This window comes from Miscanthus floridulus, chromosome 15, assembly GCF_019320115.1.
Source record: "Miscanthus floridulus cultivar M001 chromosome 15, ASM1932011v1, whole genome shotgun sequence".
Lineage (NCBI taxonomy): Eukaryota > Viridiplantae > Streptophyta > Magnoliopsida > Poales > Poaceae > Miscanthus > Miscanthus floridulus.
The window spans coordinates 83,989,869-84,005,229 of record NC_089594.1 but is presented as its reverse complement, the minus strand read 5'-3'; the positions used below and the strand labels follow the sequence as shown (position 1 = coordinate 84,005,229).

The 15,361-nt window shown below is 42.6% G+C and overlaps 1 long non-coding RNA gene and 1 pseudogene across 1 annotated transcript; one reads left to right on the top strand and one right to left on the bottom strand.

Moving 5' to 3' along the window:
• Positions 1-3,004: 3,004 nt before the first annotated feature.
• Positions 3,005-6,171, bottom strand: LOC136506694 (uncharacterized). The gene is made up of 4 exons (XR_010771699.1): positions 6,022-6,171; positions 5,859-5,925; positions 3,963-4,010; positions 3,005-3,638 (listed from the first exon to the last, which is right to left on the bottom strand). It is a non-coding gene; the product is annotated as an uncharacterized lncRNA (long non-coding RNA).
• A 1,233-nt stretch (positions 6,172-7,404) lies between these two features.
• LOC136506693 (putative pentatricopeptide repeat-containing protein At5g43820) lies at positions 7,405-13,849 on the top strand (annotated as a pseudogene).
• Positions 13,850-15,361: the final 1,512 nt, after the last annotated feature.

Genomic DNA, 15,361 nt, shown 5'->3' with positions numbered 1-15,361 from the left:
TTGGTGTTGTTCTTTGTGCCATACTTCGGCGATGCCTATCTTTTGGCAGAGCACATACAGTCGTCAGAGAGATCGAGGAGATAGAATTTGCCACTGCTTACAGCATGTACATGCCTAGTGTGTAAAAAAGCTTGGACATGCTTGTGTCCGTCTCAGGGTAGTCGTCCATATTTGTTTGATGATTGATGATGAAGACACCAGGGCAAGCAACTTCAGCTCTGGTTGCATTTTCTGCATTTGTGTGCCATGCTTTTCTAGTTGTGTCAGCCAATTTGTTTTGTTTTTGGAAATTGTAATTTGTCTTCAACCTGTTATAATATCCATGTACACAAGTCGTGGTGCTTCATTTATCTCTGGGGTCTCAAGAATAACTCAATTCTTACTGGAACCTTAGAAACATTAGAGCAGTAGAGCACGCCCTCATGCTCCGCATTACCGAATTTTTTACTATTTGGCCCTTTTTTTCGAAAGTTTCTCTCAAATAGACCCCTGGCGGAAAGAATTCCAGAAATGGACCCTTGGCTCGGCGCCAGAGTGACTGGCGCCGAGCTCGGCGCCACGGTCACTGGCGCCGAGGTCCTGGGCACGGGAAAATGGCAGGGGCTCGACGCCAGAGTGACTGGCGCCGAGCTCGGCGCCATAGTGAATGGCGCCGAGACACCTGCATTTAACCCAGCCTGCACTTCTTCTCCGAGCTTGAAACTCTGAAAGTCTGAAGACATGAGTAGTAAAGCCCTGAACTCTGAGGGGAAGTCAATTGAATGAATGTCTGTGATCTTTTGAAATAGTTTAACGGTGAAGGTTTATAATTGCACTCGCATTAATTTAACGCTGAAGATTTACATTAACTGTTGCTGAAATTCTGAACCGGGGATTTATAATCCCAAGCTGGAATGGAGGGAACAAGAGTTTCATGGTTATTTCATTTTCTTCTTCAGTATCTTGGTTGTAGAACCATTGCTTTTCCGTTTATGATACTCTCTATTTACATAGTTCTTGTCCTCCTGACAAGTCTGAAGACTGATGAGTTTCAGACTTGCAGACTTAGTCCATCGGTTCTTCATCTACGAGGCTTGACAGAGGAGCGGGCACGCGGCAATGACAGGTTCTCTGGCTATGGGCGATGGCCTTGTGTGAAACCTGCCGGACCACCTGACTGCCCAATCCAGTGAATGCTTGAAATCGCTCTGAAACCGCCTAGAAACCAACCCATCCCGCTCGATTTGTGTGTTAATCATGCGGTTTGGGTTGCAAACCCACATTCAACCTCAATAATTAACCGGACTATGAAGAACACGGCTATCCTAAACAGTGACTTGTCTCTTGGGCCTATTATAATATGCATGTTTTTAGGTGGGCTAATTAATTAGAATTGTTGCTAAGCCTTTGTTTAGCTGTGTTGTTGTTTGTAATGTGTTGCTGCGTTCACCATGTATTATAGTAGAGCAAATAATGCAATGCAGGTACCTTAATGTATATGTGTATATGGAATATGGTTTGCATATATAGTATAAAGGTAACATACATGGGGCCTTTTGTGAGTATGTCTACCAGGTTGAATTCTCGTCATGGTTGAACCTTGCTCCACTATTCTTTTACTTTTTTCTTCTTTTTACATGTATTATTATTAATAACAACGACAATGGCTTATACATTTAACAGAATGGCATTGCCATTCGGAGGACAATTGATGTGGAACGTATCCGAGATGATATTGTGAAAAGATACAAGATGGAAGATGAAGTTATGAGGCAGATCGAGGCACTAGACTCTATTTTGATTGGCTTAACGCAAATGTTTCTGATATATGATTTATCCATGCATGTATTTGTTAGGGAAAACCTCAGGTGGGCAAATGTTTCTGATATATGATTTATCCACGCAAATGTTATTCTTTCAGTTTCCGCTGCCGCTTTCACTGCCACTGGATTCATCGTACAAAGCCGCGAGAAAGATACGGGTCATTTACAGGCTGACTTGATCTGTGAGCACTTGATCCGTGGTTGTGGCGCAGGAATTGTACGTATTACTTGTTTCTGTGATCCTGTTTGAACCGCTACGGTATGAGTATGAGAGAGGAGAGCTAATTGTTAGTGTTCGTTCGCTTTGCTATATATACGGCTTGGGAGTTTGGGAGATCTCTATCTGTTTCGTGTCCTATGTCATCCTATGTCAGCAAAGCACGCCATGAAGCAGAAACTGTATTTTTTTTTACCTCTATGTTGCTTGAGCGTTTTTCTGCTGAACGGCTATCATCACTTTCCTAAAATTCCAAATGAATGACTGGGCACCTGCATGATGTGTACGTCCTCGATGCCAGTGCCATGTTCGCTTGAACTTATCAGCACTACTTTTCAGCCATGGAACAGTGTCTCTCTCACAACAAATTAGTATCAGCATCAGTCTCAAGTTTGACCAAAACATCACAGATTATAAGCCCACAATGACTTTTTCATAGCTGACAATAGCTTTTCCAGTAAATTTTCACAGCTCACGGCTAAACCAAATAGACCCTCTATCAACTAGAAGAAAGAAAATGTTCCATGTCTATGGATCAATTTTTCTTATTTATGAGAAAATGTTCTAGTTTCTTTCTTTAAAAGGAAAAAAAATTAGGTTTACAAGAAAAATGTTCTATCATCACGAGAAACTATTATAGTTTTAGGTGGAATCTTTTTTCTTGCATTAGAAACAAAAAAATGAATAATTAAAGAAAATAAAAGTTGATTTGAAGGGCAGAAAAATAAAAAAAAGAAACAGGCCTATTAGGCCACCATTATAAAGGAAACGGGTCCACATAAACGACACGTTGAAGAAAGTTTATTTTCATCATGGGAAGTGACTACGCATCAATCGACTGATTTCTGTGTGTTACAGCCGATTTTTTCCAACCAGTCAGAACAGGACACGTGCACATGGAACCAAAAGTGACTACTCAAGATTCGACTGATTACTGTTTGTGTTTCAGCCATTTTTGTTCAACCACTCAAAACAGTACACGTGCACATGGAACCAATCAGTACGAACAACAACAAAAAACTGAAAAATACAAATGATTTTTCTGATCGGCGAAAGACAATTTCTGAAAAAACCGAAGCCAACTAAAATGTGTCATTCAACTGATCAGAAGTTACAAGGTATAAAAGTAGTGAGCTGAACAACCTCTCTGGATTTGCCTCCTGAACAACCCCTGATCACAAAAACACCAACAAGCTAGCTCCCAGGTTTTGATCTCATTCTCCAGGGAAGACCTGTCTTCGGGAGATCCGATCCTGTGCATGCCAGGAGGCGGCACCATGCACTTTGGCTTGTTCTTCAATTCTGCAAGCAGGGGTGTTGTTGCTTGGTCTTTGAATGAAGCTAGCTGAGTGTCCATGTCATTGACACTATTGGCTTGTTCTTCACCAGCATTTACTTACTTTGTTTCTTTCATTCATCCTACCACGCCCAAGGAAGCTGTGGTCAAGATGTGCTGTATTACTACGGATGAAGCCGAGTATTCCAGAGAAACGAAGCAGCAGTTGTGTTGGAATGTCTTCCAAATTCATCGATCAGCTGCCAACAGCTCTTGACAAATTTTCACTTGGTCAAGAAGCAGTGGCCCCCATCCTCTGGATCTCCGAATGCAGTTCAGGTGCCTGAGATAATCGGAAGCAAATGTCACTAGAATGATATACACATGCATTATCGCCAACCACCTATAACAGCATGATTGAACATACTGAAAGATTGATGGCTACAAGGTGTCCAAATCTCTTTTTAGCATTGCAAGTTGTAACAAAATATAAAAACTAATACCGACAAGCTGAAACAATACTCCTGATTATTTGAATCTCAAAACCACTATTAATAAGAAAATAAGCTTAATTTAGCCTCTGTAGCATGGATGCTCCATAGTTGACCATCATTCAGGATTCAGGACATGGAAAATAATGCAGAAGAGAAAGGAGGAAAGAACCTACCTTCATTGACAAGTCTAAAGACTTCCTGTACAGCTCATTTGCAAGTTCCTACAAACAACATGTCTGAGCTTTAGTTTCCAATCAATCCAAATTGCACCTGACATTGCAGCAAGAAACGGAAGTTTTTTGGAATGAAAAAAAAGGCAAAATCATAGTTCTTTCATGGATATTCCTCCAGATGCTTGCATGAAAACCTGACGGCATGTGGCTCAAGCCCCATGCGAACAGTTGCAGGTCAGCCATGCTACACGTGAAGCACAGGATTACACTAACTGATCAACTGATACTTGAAGGAATAAACATGATTAGATAAGCTGAAATTGCTTCTCTAGATAATGAAAAGGGCATGCACATACCACAAGATTTGTGTGCTGCTAACCTCAGAACGAAAACAGAAGTGAGCTGCAGCCCCTTCTCCTTCTAGAAAATGAATAGAACATGCAGCTGGGCAGTGTCTAACTAACTATCTGCTTTACTGGACAAACTGAACTAACTAAACAAACTGAAAACTGAAACAAAATTCAAACTGAAAACTTCACTGACAAACTGAACTAACTAAACAAAATTCAAAAAAAAATGAAAACTCTGAATATAAACTAAACTATCTGCTAAAATCCTGAAAAGTGAAAACTGAAACAATTTTCAGAACAAAAATCCACGCACTGAAGATGAACCATAGCTGCAAACGAAAGCCTAAGCAAACTTGTAAATTGAACTGTACCCGATGAAACAGATCATAGTCCGGTGTAACGAACTGCACTTTACTGGAACCAAGTGAAGCAAACTTCTGCACCATCACCACTACAACAGAAAAAGCACGTTGCACGCCTTGCGTGGCTTACATTAGATGAAACTAGCCTAAACTTGCACACCTGAGTATTACTAGGTACATTCGAGGTACACACTAACCATACTTCCCAAACAACCGAAACAGCCACTAGCCATACACATAATGAAACCTGTGTCAAGTATATAACTCAATCTCACACCACAAACTTAAATCATAGATTATTGTAGCTTGGTTAATAGTTCACCAATAAAGCCGGCATATGCAGATATAGTCACTAGGTTTCATCAGCTACACGCAAATACATATATGTAGATGGATACATATATAGCAAGCAAAACAATCCCATGAGCATAGCCATCAAATCGCACAAAACAAGACAGGTGCGGATGACACGCCTCTTATTACAAGCATCTGGTCTGGTCCCTCTCAAACAGGCTGGACTGAGGTGATAGATTGCTGACAGCCAGACACACACACACACACGTAGACACACGGGAACTAGCTAATTAAATCTAAGCAAACTGATTCACTCAAAGATATCAGCCATAGCGCCAGACATCCCAGTTACAGAAGAAATCTGAATTTTCAAGAGCTCTAAAAATTATTTAATGCATGCAACATGCAAAACTGAATATATAAAATTAACTATGTGTCAGTTTAAGGAGTTAATTAAACATTAACTGAATATAAAATTAACAATGTCAAACTGCTGCTGAACAAATATACTGAAACTTACTACCTGAATACTTGAACCACGATGGGTTCAGTTACTTTACTTGAAACTATAATACTAAAAATAGACCTTTGAAAAAGCAAAATACTAAAGACAACAGATCAGCAAATCCAAACCACCCTTGATACTAACAACACTACAGATCCAAATTAACATATGGCACAATACACAAATTAGGGATCTGAGCATCAGATATTTTTGCATTATTATGGGGGACAGAGAAGGCATGAGATAGTGTCGAAATACCTTTAGAATCTGGTGAATCAACACCAAATATATGCAGAATCAAGTGACCGATTGATAGATGACTGAAAAATTGAAGAAAACGGAGGCAAACAACATCCACAGAGAATTCAGGTAATGGGAAGAGTACCTGCGCCACGACAACAGTAGCACGAACGAGCTCTCCCATCGGACGGGTTGGGGGAGGAGAACGAGCTCTACCACCGGATGGTTTGGGGGAGGCGATGAATCAACATCGACCAATACACAAACATAGAAAATGAAAACATCAGATTAGGGTAAGGGAAGAGTACCTTCGCCGCGACAACAGCAACGAACGAGCTCTCCAACCGGACAGTTTGGGGAAGGCGATGAATCAACAGCGAGCACGGCACAGGGGTTTGGGTCCGGCTGGACGGCGGGCGTGGGGTTCAGGCGAGCGAGCGGCGCAGAGCCGGAGCAGGGAGAGGATGCTAGGGCTCCAGCGGCTACCGGCAAGCAGCGCCTCCCCCGTTTCAAGAAGAAGAAATGACGGCAAAACAGTCACGATGGCATAGGCGCGGAGTTCGAAAAAATAATTAGGCCCACGGTGAGAAGCCGGCCCACAACGACAAAGCGTAGCACACAAAAAGAACCGACTGATGACGAATAAAATAATCAGTCGACTGATGATTAGAAATTCCGTTTCAAATCCCTGCTGCGGCTTATGCTCTCCGCCGGCAGCAGGGCCCCGGCGTTCTGCTGCCGCCGCCAGCGCTCTCTCGGTTTCTCGGCACCACTTGCAGTCAGGTTAATTCTCCGCCACAAGGATTCAATTCAATAGGTTTTCAGTGTATGTATAATTATCCATTAGCACCTCTGCTCTATTGCATTGTCTATCTCTTGTACTCCAGTTGATGATTGATAATATAATTTGGCCGCCTTCCGCCATACATACTGAAATTGAAGTTTTTCCCCAAATCCTGCCGCCAAGATAGTATTTTTTTCTCTCTCGCTCTCTGTACCCCACGGAAACTCATGTTTGGATAGATCGATCCTCCTCCAAACTATTGACTTTTGTTTGTTGAGCTGCTGATTTGAACTTTAGTTTTCTGGTTGAGCTTGGCTGGAGATTGGTCGAGTGAGATGGCAATGCTGGCTACAGAATTACTGTCTAAGTAATTCTCTCTTCTGAATTTGGTGTTGTTCTTTGTGCCATACTTCGGCGATGCCTATCTTTTGGCAGAGCACATACAGTCGTCAGAGAGAACGAGGTGATAGAATTTGCCACTGCTTACAGCATGTACATGCCTAGTGTGTAAAAAAGCTTGGACATGCTTGTGTCCGTCTCAGGGTAGTCGTCCATATTTGTTTGATGATTGATGATGAAGACACCAGGGCAAGCAACTTCAGCTCTGGTTGCATTTTCTGCATTTGTGTGCCATGCTTTTCTAGTTGTGTCAGCGCATTATCTTCATCTTCATGCAGAAATAGCTCAACCAATTTGTTTTGTTTTTGGAAATTGTAATTTGTCTTCAACCTGTTATAATATCCATGTACACAAGTCGTGGTGCTTCATTTATCTCTGGGGTCTCAAGAATAACTGAATTCTTACTGGAACCTTAGAAACATTAGAGCAGTAGAGCACGCGCTCGTGCTCCGCATTACATGCCTTGTCGGCTTGCCCTTACTGTCATTGCTAAATTTTAAGGGAAAGCATGGCATCAAGGTGGCTTTTGGTTCATATATAACAGATATTAACTAGTACGAAATAACAGCAGTAGTTATGATAGCTTTATTTTATTGATGCTGCCCGCCAAGCTTATTTGTCTTACCTAATTCATTATATATTCTTCCTTAAACTGTGTAGGCTAAACTGCTGAGCAGCATAAAGAGAATTCAACAGGAAGCTGCTGTATATGTGCTTGAACTGGAATATCTGTTGGTAGAGCTGGAAAACATTACAAAAGGTTGCCAAGTGAGTATTCTTTACCTGATTCCATTCACTCGTCACATAATTTCAGACGTATGCATGCATTTTATTTCTTACCTCGATCTTTTCTGTTTTACTACTTTTGGAAGGCAGCGCACGGTGGAGTTGGAACAGGTTCGACGCCAGAAGAAGAAGGCTCAAAAGATCTATTCACTTTGGCTGCGCTATCTTGCATGACAGTGCATTTGTATAATATGCCTACACCAATGGTTGAACAAGGCAACACTTCCCCTTGAGTTATATTTGTATAATACGTATTTCCCAAGCCAGCACTCTGTCTTAATTTGGATCAGTGTATGTATCATGCATGCATGCATAGGATCAAAGTATGTATATATACTAGTTGTTGGGTTGGGTGGCCTGTACGTATTTTGTCAGTGTCATTGGCAAGGGTGGCTGCCTTTAATTTGTGTGGGGGCAAGGCAATCTATTTTACATGCATATGCATGGCAGGAGCAACTTTGGATGGCTTGGCATGTTTTTTTTTTTTTTTTTGACACCAGCTTGCCATGTTTATATATATCCTAGCTAGATATGACAATGCTGAAATACAATAAGAAAAGAATGAATAACAATGCAGGGCCTTCCAGGCCCAAAACGGCCCAAGGAGCGACCGGGCTCCGCTCCCCAGGAAACGAAACCTTCCTCATGAGTTGGTACTTGGTAGTATGAAAGCATCTATCTACTAGTTAGAACTTTCAAAATATTCGATTTTGTTTCAATACAAAAGTAACATATTTTTGTTTTCTGGAACGAATGAGAAACATATTTGCTAACTGCTATGTAGCATCTCTAATTTTTGTCCATAGTGAGGGTGTGGGGAGCAGGGGAATTGGGTGGTGTGATTTCTGTAGATTTTCCGTTGGTTAGATCATAATGAATTCTCCTCATCAGCCAATATCCCACCTGTTAGCATGAGAAAGCTGAACCGAACATCAAGTTAGCATGGTTAAGTTTTGGGCTTGTTTTTTTTAGCACAATCGTAGGAGCTGTGCCTTTCAATTAAGAAGAAATAGAATTGACCCAGTTTATAAGGGAAACCAGGCCTAAAAATCTCACATCGCACAGTTTATAAAAAGAAAACCGGCGAAAAGCTTAAACGTGACAACCCAGTTTTGTGCTTGTTTGACTCACAGTTCATGGGCTCTGAACCTTTCCTGCAAGCTCTAAACCTTTATGTTTGACTAATTCCAAATATCTGCTACTGCATAACAGGTGGGATGGCCTCAAGGATGGGCATGGGTACTGCCACCTACGGTGGTGTATGGCACACAGTTCAAACTCTGCCTAGTTGCAGCCAGGCATGTCAGTAAGGCTGTTGAGGTGCTCAGTACCGACCAATTTGGATTTGGAATTGGGAAAGCTTTCCACAGAAAGGAGGCACTTACTGTACGTCCTCATCAGGTGCCTTTTCTGGAGGTCACGTGTAGGTATAGCTAGCTCGCTCTTGCATGCTGCTCAAAAGGAGCTGCTTGGTCTTGATAAACATGTGTACAATGATGCCATGGGTGGCTGGGCGAGGTTTGGGAGTGGTGATAAATTGCAGGAGGTTTGGACAAAGATGGAACAGGATGGGCTGGTTCCAGATGCGGTTTCGCACTGCCATCTAATCGAGGGACTGGGTAGAGCAGGGCGGATTGAGGATGCACTCAGGGTGTCTTATGATATGGTACATGAGAGACATGGTCCAACTACAATGGCCTACGATGCACTTATTTTAAATTTTCTTTCGGTTGGGGATTTGGACAGGTGTATCAAGTATTACAAGGACATGTTGGAAAAGAATTGCACCCCAAATATCGACACATACTCCAAGATGATTAAAGCCTTTCTGAAAGGTCGCAGGGTAGCTGATGTGCTCCACATGTTTGATGACACGTTGGCTAGAGGAGTTCTGCCAAATACTGGGGGGGATAACATCATTTATCAATCCCTTGTGCACATTTGGACCACCTCACTCAAAGCGAGGCATCCCCTCCGCCGCCGGTATCCTCTCTCTGAGGATGAGGAGCCGGAGCCAGCCCCTCCGCCGCTGATGAGGAGCGGAGCAGCGAGACGAGACCTCCGTGGTGGAGCCGTCCCCTACACCTGCAGTGAAGAAAATGAAGGGGAGGAACAGCAAGAGCATAAGGCTAGCTGTTACGACTTACGAGGGTCCCCATTCCGGTGTCCCTGGCCATCCGCTCCGGCAGCACCTCCGGTGTCCCTGCCCGTTCCCACTCGGTAAACCCACCTTCCTTCCTCGATTTCCCTCTTCTTCCATCTGTTGATGTCTCCCCCATCCATCTTGGGACTGATTTCTTGCAGGTGCGGTGCTAGTCCCTTGTTGCCTCCCCACCTCGTCTCCCTCACATTTACACTTCTGCTGAACTGAGAGCTCGAATCCCTTTACTGAATGAACTGGTGCATTACACTAGTATGTTCTTTTATTAGCTGCATAAATGAACTCTACATAAATTGTTGTGATTAAGGTTACATGGTTTGGCTTGTCGATCTCTAATGAGTATTGCGGCTACTGATATAACACTACAGTAGGGTCTAGGTCTTGTAAAAACATGTGTCCTATTCATTCATCTACTGTTAGTATGGTCTGTTTGAGAATTCTGTAGTTGGTGTTTTGCTTGTCTTCCTGCAGTCAGGAATCTGCCAATTTGATTGGTGTTCAGTCTTGCAATAGTTGAAGGGAAGATTATAGGCAGTGTTTCAGCTAATGCTTGTATATCTCTTTCAGTTCATCTGATATCTACTATGATCAAATAAGTGGTGAAGATCTGAAAAATTTTAGTCTCTGTACTCTGGACTTGATGTGGCTGAACCTTAAACTCCTACTCGTTCTTTCAGTACTGTCAGACTAGAACATATGCCAGAATGGAAGGAGCTCACTTCACAAAATTGCATCATGTGTTTCTGTGAGACAATATTATCATACTGTTAGACTCACTTTTTTCATTGTTTATTAGTTTGTGAAACTCTACTTGTGGCTACCTGGCAAAGATCCAAAGGCCAGACTCACGATTCGTGCCTAACTAGCTCAGTTTCTTTATAGAAAATTTCCATGTTAGCTTCTTTTTACTGAGTTTATAGTGTAGTTTCTATGATTCCTTACTTAAAAGGACATTCTTTTAGTCTTTCCTCATGAGTTGGTACTTGGTATTGGTAGGATGAAAGCATCTATCTAGTTAAAAAGAGTGCACCTCTAATTTTTTATTTTCAATACAAAAGTAACATATATATTTGATTACTGGCAAATATTTGATTTTGTTTTCAATACAAAAGTAACATTTTTTTTTTCTGGAACGAATGAGAAACATATGAGCTAACTGCTATGTAGCACCTCTAATTTTTGTCCATAGTGAGGGCATGGGGAGCAGGGGAATTGGGTGGTGTGATTTCTGGAGATTTGATCTAACCGTCTTCAAGCAAGTGCACCTTTAAGTTTGCAGTCGTGAGATGTTTGTAATTAAAACTGATGTTGAACTGCTCAATGCTTCTTGCTCTTTCGACTTTCAGCTTAGGTATAACAAATCCACATTTTTCTGTAAATAACTTACCTGTTATCAAGCTCCCAAAGCAAAGTTCTCCAACCATTTCTCATCAGATGCTGCTTTGTTAAAATTAGAGTTCAGTTTTTTAGCTTATGGGCATTCTATTTCTATCAGCAAGCAAGGTCATTAATATTGCATCTAACAGAAACTTACTGTTGTTCATGTGGGAAACTGAGAATCATAGTTGCAGTCGGTTAGATCAAAATGAATTCTCCTCATCAGCCACTATCCCACCTGTTAGCATGAGAAAGTTGAACCAAACATCAAGTTTGTGCTTTTGACATTTTTATTCAAGGAACTGGGCTAATCATGGTTAAGTTTTGTGCTTGTTTGACTCACAGTTCATGGGCTCTGAGCCTTTCTGCAAGCTCTAAACCTTTATGTTTGACTAATTCCAAATATCTGCTACTGCATAACAGGTGGGATGGCCTCAAGGATGGGCATGGGTACTGCCACCTGTGGTGGTGTATGACACACATTTCAAACTCTGCCTCTCTCGCCCTTCCATCTCAGCCTCGTCTCTCCCAAGCCCTCCACCGCTTGCAGCCACGGGTACTGCCGCCCATGGTGGTTTCCTTCCTAGCTCTGACCAGGATCGTCTCTGCGAAAGACAATACATGCCGATTGAGCCATAGTTGTGCAGGAAGGAGTCACTGAGGAGGCAAAATGATGGAGGCCTGGCCCATCCTATTCCTCCACAGACCACAGTAGGCGCAGCTACTCCACCTCTGCCTCCAATGAGGACATGGTCATCACCTCCCTCCGCCTCCTCTCCACTCCCCTTGCCAATCCACCTCCACTCCCTACTATGGTTCAGTCTATTGACTCTCCTCCTGACCCACATCCACCACTTACTGCCATGCTCCTATCTGCTGCAGATCGCCTCCGTGGGGTCTTCCTCCGCGAACTCCCGGGCCGAACCGCGGTCCACCGGGCGCTATCCTCCACAGGCATTGGTACCACCGTGGTTCACCGTAGGTGCTTGCCAGTGTTGTCAACGCTGGCGACCTCTGTGGTGCCGCCACTGTCACCTTCTTTGACTGGGTGGTCACTAACTCCAATCCTCCCACATCCTTCCAAACCTGCAACATTGTCATCATAGCATTGGGGAGGAAAAAATTCTTTGATTTTCTCGATGATGCCCTTCAGATCATGCGCAGAAACATCTTCCCAGACCTGACCACACTGGAGATCATTGTGCATAGATTAGTTGCAGCCAGGCATGTCAGTAAGGCTGTTGAGGTGCTCAGTACCGACCAATTTGGATTTGGAATTGAGAAAGCTTTCCACAGAAAGGAGGCACTTACCGTCCTCATCAGGTGCCTTTGCCGCAGCCCGCAGGTCACATGTAGGTCTAGCTAGCTCACTCTTGCATGCTGCTTGGTCTTGATATCCTTGTGTACAATGATGTCATGGTTGGCTGGGCAAGGGTTGGGAGTGTTGATAAGTTGCAGGAGGTTTGGCAAATATGGAGGAGGATGGGCTCATTCCAGATGATGTTTCACATTGCCATTTAATTGAGGGATTTGGTAGAGCAGGGGCGGACTGAGGATGCACTCAGGGTATGATGCTACATGAGACTTATGGTCCAACTACAATCGCCTACAATGCACTTATTTTCAAATTTATTTCTGCTGGGCATTTGGACAGGTGCATCAAGTATTACAAGGATATGTTGGAAAAGAATTGTCCCCCAAACATCGACACGTACTCTACGATGATTAAAGCCTTTCTGAAAGGTTGCAGGGTAGCTGATGCGCTCCACATGTTTCATGACATGTTGGCTCAAGGTGTTCTGCCAAATACTGGGGTAATAACATCATTTATCGAGCCATTGTGTTCATTTGGACCACCCCACGTTGCTTTGATGATCTACAAAAAGAGTAGGAAGGCTGGTTGTGTAATATCCATGAAAGCTTATAAGCTTCTGCTCGAAAGGCTCGGTAAATCTGGGAAGAGTGGAACTGTTGTGGACATTTGGGAAGAGATGCAGGAGTGTGGGTATCAATCTGGTAAAGAGATTTACTAGTTTATTGTAAATGAGCTTTGCAACGTGGGTAAGGTTGATGCTGCCACCCCGCAAAAAAAAAAAAAAAAAAAAAAAAGGTTGATGCTGCTGTGTCTGTGGTGGAGGAATCAATTCGGAATGGATTCTGTACTGGGAGAGACGCTTACAGAAAACTGAACAGTAAGCTGTTGGAGATGGACAAAGTTGAGACTGCATATAATTTGTTCAAGAAAGTCAAAGATGCACGTGCACTTACCAATGCACGGAATTGTTGTCGTGCTAATGGTTGGCATTCTTGAGCACAACTAGTTTGTGTTTGGATGGTAAACCAACAGAAAGAGTAGGAAGGCAGCTAGTTGTGTTTATTTATCAGAACTTGAACACTTATTTGGGAAGAGTTGATGCAGGAGTGCAGATGTCAATCTAATAAATAAAGAGATTTACGAGCGAGTTAATTTTAAATGTGCTTTGCCGAGTTGATGCAGGATCTGCTGTGTCTGTGGTGGTGGAATCACATCAGAATGGATTCTGTCTTGGGAGAGTTGCTTACAGTAAGCTGAACAACAAGCTGTTGGAGATGGACAAAGCTGAGACTGCATATAATTTGTTTAAAATGTCAAAGATGCACGTGCAATTACTAATGCAGGGGACTATTGTCGTGCTAATGGTTGGCACTCCTGAGCATAACCAGTTTGTGTTTTGATGGTAAACCAACGGAAGAGCTGCAGCAGAGAGTATCGCCATTGACAATTTGACATGCACCCAGGTCATCCTGCAGGCAACATCAAGTGGCCTACCAAGTCGAGGATCACAATGGCGATGGAGAATGACAGCTGGTAAGCACGTTTTTTTATTTATGGATGAGTGCTGTAAGTTATAACCCTTTTTTCCCATACCCCAGCTGGCATGTGGCAGAAAACAGTTAGTATTAGTGCTAAGATAAGATAGTAGCAACACACGCACATGTTTATTCTCTTGTTCAGCTCATTAATCTTCCTTCCTCATGCTATCAATCGATATAATTAATCTCTCTCTCTCTCTCTCTCTCTCTCTCTCTGCGTCTAGTGGCAGCAATGTATGCATGAAGAAATATACTGCTTTGTGCTGACCAGTAATCAAGAGATCAGCTCTACACTGACTTCAGCCTGATCTTTGTAGAGTATTTCTCGTTTTGGTTGTTTGAGATTATTTCTGATTCGTACGTGAAAATGCATGCAACACACAGTAATGAAGATATGCTCTTGGGAGGTTGGTACCGGTTTTTTCTTGCCTTGTTGGTGCATTTTGCTATAATGGATGCTACATTGTAACGGCCGGGCACTTCACTCAAATGTACGAAATTCACCAAAACTCGAATCTATCTACCATGTTGCAAACTGAGTAATCACCAAAGGTCGGCTGGTTTTGCTTGCTTTGAAGACTTGTGGTTTTCTTTGTCTTTGATGACTCGAATGTGATCATGTCTTTGATACTGGTGCATGTATGTATATCTCAGCAGTCAGTCAGATTCCCATGAGGTGCGACGAGCTTCCAGCTGATTTATGTGCTTGATCTGTTACTTAACTGGGATTGGTGATGTGGCATGATTTAACTTTTGAAATAGTGTATTAATCCAAGAAGCGGACAGCTTAGGCGACAATCAGGGCCAGGAATAGGCCTCGCTAGCCCCACCAATGTAACGAAGCATTCTTGACAGAAAAATAGAGCATTCTCACAAACAGAGGTATAAAGTTTTACTGGAAGCACAGTATACTTGTTTCAACTAGCTAATAATTTTACTAGCATAGCATAACGTAGCAATAACCAAGAGAGAAGCATGAATCGGTACATTTACAATCCATATATATGATGATTATTATTACAAGAAATAAAATGAGCTGGCAGATGCATGGTTCCAACTCAACAATCCCACGCCACACCTCAGGTGATGCTGCAGGTACGTTAAGAACCAACAGCATGCGTCTACAGGATTATCAAGTCTGAAAAATAAATAAATAAATTTAACAAAGTGTCAACGAATGAACAGCCTGCTCGGCACTCGCAAATGAAACGGTCGTACGTGTTCACTTTGAGCATCCATATATTATTACAAAGCAATGAGCCGCTGACTCAACAAGCCCACACCATGA